The sequence below is a fragment of the Pseudorca crassidens genome, chromosome 1 (assembly GCF_039906515.1).
Source record: "Pseudorca crassidens isolate mPseCra1 chromosome 1, mPseCra1.hap1, whole genome shotgun sequence".
In the NCBI taxonomy this organism is placed as follows: Eukaryota; Metazoa; Chordata; class Mammalia; order Artiodactyla; family Delphinidae; genus Pseudorca; species Pseudorca crassidens.
Genome location: NC_090296.1, coordinates 89,321,741 through 89,328,538, shown reverse-complemented (window position 1 = coordinate 89,328,538; position 6,798 = coordinate 89,321,741). Strand labels below are relative to the sequence as shown.

The window sequence follows — 6,798 nt, the reverse complement described above, 5'->3', positions numbered from 1 at the left end:
AAAAAGAGTCAGAGAATCTCACTCAGCATGTACTTTGGCTTACATATAGATAATATTTATACTTAACTGTGCTAATAGAGGTTCTCAAGTCCAATCAACGTGTACCACTGCCCTCTATGTATTAATTTCATCAATATCATAAGATAAATGCCTATAGAATCGACTTAATCCATTTAAATAGGATAATGATTTTTAAAGGAAACATAATAGAAATATAACAACAAAACCTTTACCACTCAAGGCTGGGTCTGGATCAACCTAAATAATGTTCCATTGTTAAAATATTGAAAGCTGTATTCAATAGAAATATCAACAAAAATGGCAAATAATAAGGGCAGCAGAATGTTGAAATGTTCTATCTTTATCATTAAAGTGGCAGAAAATCATTTATTAGTAGGCACTGGGGGCAGAAGATGCCTGATTTTATATCTTTGTCATATTTGTGCAGTTGTTTCAACAAGTAACTTAAAGACAAAATTGAAAAACAAGGAGGTTTGTGCCTGAGATCATGTTGATGTGAAACCAGGGATGGCCACCTTGTGCCAGGTGAGTTAAGTTTACCTGGCCAGGTAGACCGCAGAGCTCCTGAGAAGCCAGGGTTGGAATTTTTCTGCTGGGTGCCCCTTAGGTTCTGGGACTTGACTGATTGTGAGTCATGTTTCGGGAAAGACCTGATCACAGGAAAAGGGTGGGAATAGAGTGATTTGGGGAGCAGCTAACAACATTCATCACAGCTCATGGCCTGATTGAATTTTAAAGAAATAGGAAAACAAATGCTTCTCATGGAATCAGAGAATGTGAGGGCTGGAGAATCCCAGAAAATGAGGAACACCTGTCCCATTTTCCAGATGAGAAAACAGAGGCCCAGCAAGGTGAAATCCCTCACCCAAGTTGTACCCGTCTCTCTTCCCCACTACATACTTCGTGAAAGCAGGACTCTTCCTGTCTTGATCACTGCTGAACCCCAAAGAGGGCCAGGCATCTAGCAGCTGCTTCAAAAATTTTGGTTGACTGTAGGAACAATGCTATTTCTTTCTTTCTCACTCTTATTCAGGATTGTGCCAAGAACTCACCAGGTTGCAATGTAATTCCATAAATGTCATTTTTAATTGAGTTTTGTTGTGATGAGGACTTAGGGTTTGAAGGTAACAGACTTGGTTCAGATCTTGGTTCTGCCACTCAATAGCTGTTTGGCTTTGGGAAAATTACTAAACCTCTCTGAGCTAACTTCCTCCTTTGTAAAGTGGCGATAAAGCTATCTGAGCCAGCAGAGCACCTGCATCAGAGATGTGCACTAAATATTGGTCTTTCTCACTCTCCCACACCATCTCTCTGTTCTTCCCAGAGAAGTTGTACAGAAGTACTTTAAAAAATAATAATTATTATTATTTATTTATTTAATTTTGGCTGCGTTGGGTCTTCGTTACTTCGCGCGGGCTTTCTCTAGTTGCGGCGAGCGGGGGCTACTCTTTGTTGCAGTGCACGGGCCTCTCACTGTGGTGGCTTCCCTTGCTGCGCTTGTTGTGGAGCACCGGCTCTAGGCACATGGGCTTCAGTAGGTGGCAGGCAGGCTCAGTAGTTGTGGTGCATGGGCTTAGCTGCTCCACGCCATGTGGGATCTTCCCGGACCAGGGCTCGAACCCATGTCCCCTGCCTTGGCTGGCAGATTGTTAACCACTGTGCCACCAGGGAAGTTCGATATAGTACTTTTTAAAAAGGGGTTTTGATTTATTTCAGATAGTATACATTTTTCTTGTAGAAAAGATTATTCCGCTATAGAAACATAGACATGCAAAACCACTACAAATGCAATATTCTATGGGTTAGATATTATCAGTCACATTTTATAAATAATTGGGCAAATGCCAAAGCACTAGCAACTGGGGAGTAAGAGGACTCAAATCTGGGGTGCACCCCAATTTCAAGAGCAGGGTGTGTTTTTCAAATCTGTATTTCATCTGGTCTTTGTTTCTCTTCCATCCTCTGTGTCTGCCTTTCTCAAGAAGGCTCAGATCCTCCGCTTTCACACGTTCCTGGCTGGCTGTGCTGCAGCCCCCGCCCTGGAACATCTGCATGCCTGGGTGTGCCCGCTCTCCCTGTGTATCCCCAGCTTTGTCAGGGAGCTGCTGTATCGTGCACTGCTTGCTGTACCCCAGAGTACCTAGACCCTTCTGGCACATGAAGTACATCCTCATCACCATGTGTGCACGCCCATCCCCTTATCTTATACCCTGCCTCTAAGCCAGGCTTGGGGGTGACTGCAGTGTGCATTCAGCTATGTGAGGTGCTGGGATGAAAGTGAAGTTCCCAACTTTTGAAGCTGCAGGCTTGAGGGGCACACAGTGACTTAAAGTCAGGTCACCTGACTTAAAGGGGGGGCTGTTTGATTTAAAGCCAGGGCACCTGAATTGAAGCCTGCGTCCCTCAGTTGCAGGACGAGACCAACTTTGGAGGTGTACGGGTTCGTTCCAAGCCAGCACTGCTGTTCAGGGAGAGCTTCCAGCAGCACCTTAGTCCACGGGAACTTGGTCCGTTGTCTTGCCCCTGCCCTCAGAGGGGGGCCACCTGCTCTTATTGAGGAGAATCAGGGAGGGGGAAATGCACAGTCCTGGCTGGAGTTGCAGCAACCCTTGTCTGATGGCAGGGAAGGTGGGGCAGGGGCTGTGTGGTGTCCTGGGGCTGGACTCGCCAGATTGACTCAGCCTCTCAGCCTCCTTACCTCCCACCACACACCCTACGATAGTTTCCAGTAATATTTAATTGTGCCTTAGGTTCTTGGTCTTCAAACTCATACACAGTCTCCCAGGTCCCTTGATTCAGCCAATTCTTCTGTGCTCTTTCTTCTATTAGATGAAGTACCAGAGGGAGGGGCTGGGCGATGGGAGTGAAGGGACCCCGGCAGCACTAGCCTCAGCTGACTAAAGAGAGCCGGGGCCTGCGCCATCACACATGTGTGAGGACCCTTAAGGCGGCATCGAGGGGGCCAGTTAGAAGCAGTCCTTGCTGCCTCAAGTGAGTATGGATCACCGTCGGGTGGGGAGCAGGCTGACTCCTGAGAAGTACTGTTAGGAGGATGTGTTCCTCCCTCGGCTTCAAGGACATGAGGGGGCTTCGGAGCTCCAGTTCCCCTCCAGCCCTCCAGTCTGAATGCACCCCAGAGGCCTTGAAGACCTGCCTTCCTGTCCCAGAACTTGCCAGGCTCCAGAATCCAGACTGCAGAGATGGTGCCTGAGCGCTCCAGCTTAAGAAGTGCTGTCCCTGGGGACCCAACAGTGGAGGGAGGAAGGGTGAAGGGAGTAGGGGGTGGGGCAGGGAGGGGTGACGGCCCTGGGAGACTTTGAGAGGAATATATCCCCACCCCCATCCCCTGCCCGCTGCAGCTGACGCATTGATGCCATAGGATCTCAGGGCCGTTTAGTCAGAGATGCCTCTGCTTCTTTACTCCTGTGTTCAAAACTATGCAAAACCAACTCTTCATACTCTTGCTGCCTTGCCAGGACCTTTAAAGCACTGTTCTCTTGAAGCACTCATTCCCTAAACTGCAGTTTGGAGCTGTCCCAGCTATTTAAAAGTGTTCTCCTTAGGGCTTCCCTGGTGGCGCAGTGGTTGGGAGTCCGCCTGCCGATGCAGGGGGCGCGGGTTCGTGCCCGGTCCGGGAGGATCCCTCGTGCCGCGGAGCGGCTGGGCCCATGGTCCGTGGCGCTGGGCCTGCGCGTCCGGAGCCTGTGCTCCGCGGCGGGAGAGGCCGCAGCAATGGGAGGCCCGCGTACCGCAAAAAAAAAAAAAAAAAAGTGTTCTCCTTAAACTGAGATTAAATCCTACTCTTTTGGAAAAACGACCTTCACTTTGGAGGAGATCGTCTTTTCTGCCCATTCCTTCCTTCTACTGCCCTCTTAAGAACCCCTGTGCTCAAAGAGCTTGGTGATTTATTTTTTGCTTGATGTCAAAAAAAAAAACCTTCCCCCACGCACCCCAAAAAGCTTTCCTGGAACATAAGTGCTTCAAAACCATGACAGAGTTTTGACATTAGTATACACTGGGTAGACTGCCTAGCAATCCCTCCAAGAGCCAGAGGTGAGCAACACCTTTACTTATTTGATTGGATGACCTTCAAGTTTAGGAAGATCTCATTCTTATGACCCAGCAGATAAGACAGAGCCCTGGATGGCTGTGGCTGTGATTAGATAACTTCTGGTGATTTTATTTCCCTACTGAGCTGCTGCTTCTAGAATAAATTCATTTTATTACCTGTCCATTTTAAAAGAAAGACTGACAAAGTCACTGTAATAGGTCAGGAGTCTGAGCTCAGGGTTGGTCAAAAGTACTCACAGGGTGGAAGTTGGATAAAAATAGGTGGATAAAATAGGAGGGTTGGCAAGTACAGCCAGGACACCCGGGTTCACCGTGCATACTAATAAAGGCCAGAATCTCCTCATTTATCTCTGGTGGGAAGTTCTGATGGTTTCACAGGACCAAACTCAAATCATATTCAAACTAGGGGATTTCCCCTGAGCATAAAAGGTAGTATCCATTCCTAGCAGGAGTCACTGCAGAGGAATAAAGGTGCAGATGTAGAGAATGGACTTAAGGACACGGGGAGGGGGAAGGGTAAGCTGGGATTAAGTGAGAGAGTGGCATGGACATATATACACTAGCAAAGGTAAAATAGATAGCTAGTGGGGAGCAGCTGCATAGCACAGGGAGATCAGCTCAGTGCTTTGTGACCACCTAGAGGGGTGGGATAGGGAGGGTGGGAGGGAGACGCAAGAGGAAGGGGATATGGGTATATATGTATAGAATAGCTGATTCACTTTGTTATACAGCAGAAGCTAACACAACATGGTAAAGCAATTATACTCCAATAAAGATGTTAGCAACAACAACAAAAAAAAACCCAAAAAACTAAGTCAGTCAAGCCAACGGAGACATTGTATGTGTTTACAGTTCAAGAAATCCACAAGAGAATCCTTTATTCTGTATACAATGAATGGTCCATTCGAAAAGAAAAAAACTTTCTAAAATGTTGTTTTTCCATTTATTGTTCAGAACATCATTTTTATACCTCTGCATTTCTTACTCTTCAAAACCAAGTCATGTGAGTTACAGGGAAGCAGCTGATTGATTTAAAGTTGGGTCATGGGACTTAAAAACCAGTAGCAGCTGATTGATTTAAATCCCAGTCATATGACAAGAGGAGGGGGTACTAAAAACTGCTTTTTCATCTCTGGCTCAGAATATCATATTTATAACTTGGTTTTTCTTATGATTTAGAAAACTTGAGCTGTCTCTCCTTGGAATCATCAGGAGACAAATACAGTATTTCAGGTTCATTCTTGAAACCAACTTCTCACGGTTAAGGTGTATTGACTAAAAGATCTTCCTGCTTCAAAATATTCCAAACCTCTGTAAAACACTTAATTGTAATTGGAGAAGAAAGAAGAATGAAATCAGGCCAGCAGCTGCAGGAGGCCAAGGCATCCCCCAGGACTAGGGAAGGAGGCGGAGGAAGGGCTGAGAGTTGCCATTATTGCAGACAACCTCCAGAGGGCGCTGAAGCAGCGGCAGAGCCCACCTGCCACTCCCAGTTTGGCACTCCAGGGTCAGGTTTGGGTTTGGAGATGGGGTTGCTGTAACCCCAAGGAGTAGAGAGGAGTTGATTACTGGTCTCCTCTGACTCTCTGGCCCAAATTGCCTGGCTTCACAGCAGGGACAGAGTTTTGCTTTCAGCAACTGACGGAGCACTTCCAGGCTGGTCGGGTTGCCCAGTGGCCCGACAGCCTGACGGGCTGACTGCGGTGTGACCGCCCTTTGTTTCTCCAGAATCTGTACATCAGGAGGTGCATGGCTGCGGGAGCCCATTCACCGCCCTTCCCCCAAGGGGGATGGCACCTTCCCTGGCTGTACCCTATGATCACCAGGTACTTGAAATGAATGCAAGTTTTTTGACTTCAAGGAAAAGCCCACATAACCACTTCTGCCTCATAATGTGTGCGATTTACTATAATGGAAGGACATTATAAAGAACAGGTAGAAAACTCACCTGTTGGTCTCCATGTAGGAGGTTATTTTGCATGAATCCCTCCTACATGAGTAGATAGCAGAGGTTTATTTTTGTTCCCGTGTGAGTAGTTGTGGCAGAGGATGTAGGTATGGTGATTTGAAGCCCTCCAAGAAATATTTTCAGAATTCTCAAGACTTCTCTTGATTGGAACCGAAAGAGACCTGGAAAAGGAGGAGAAGAAAAGGAGGAGGGAGGACGAATGACTGTTTCTCAGTAAATTCACCTTCCTGGTTGATTGTTCTGTCTTCTCATTTCTTTTAACTTCTATGTATGTCTAATGGAATAATGTAGAAAGGCTGATTTTTATGCTTTAAAAGATTTTACATCACAAAGAAACTAGAAGTGTCTAACAGAACTTATTCAAATCAGTTTTAGATAGAGACTTTGATACTAAATTTGTATACTAAACTTGGTTAATCCGTATTTTCTCTTTCTTTTTGAGTGAATATTTGTAACATATTTTTGTACATAATAATTTATCCTAGATATACAAAATTGTGAGAATGGGTAACATTTTTTACCACTTAAATGATTTCTTTTAAATGAATAGATTGTACACTTTAAATGCCAATGTTATGTCTTACATGTTGTTTTTTATTTCCTTGATTTCCAAAACTTGTGTTTATGTAATTGATTTCTATCTAATAATCTGTCTCCCCTTTATTGTTTCTCTATATCTTACTGATCTATAGTTAATTTACATTATTATATCAGTTTCAGAGGTACAACATAGTGAT

General features: G+C 45.4%; 1 long non-coding RNA gene across 1 annotated transcript; it reads left to right on the top strand.

Moving 5' to 3' along the window:
- Positions 1 to 447: 447 nt before the first annotated feature.
- LOC137230545 (uncharacterized) lies at positions 448 to 6,398 on the top strand. Its single transcript, XR_010946170.1, has 3 exons — positions 448 to 546; positions 5,821 to 5,918; positions 6,195 to 6,398. It is a non-coding gene; the product is annotated as an uncharacterized lncRNA (long non-coding RNA).
- Positions 6,399 to 6,798: the final 400 nt, after the last annotated feature.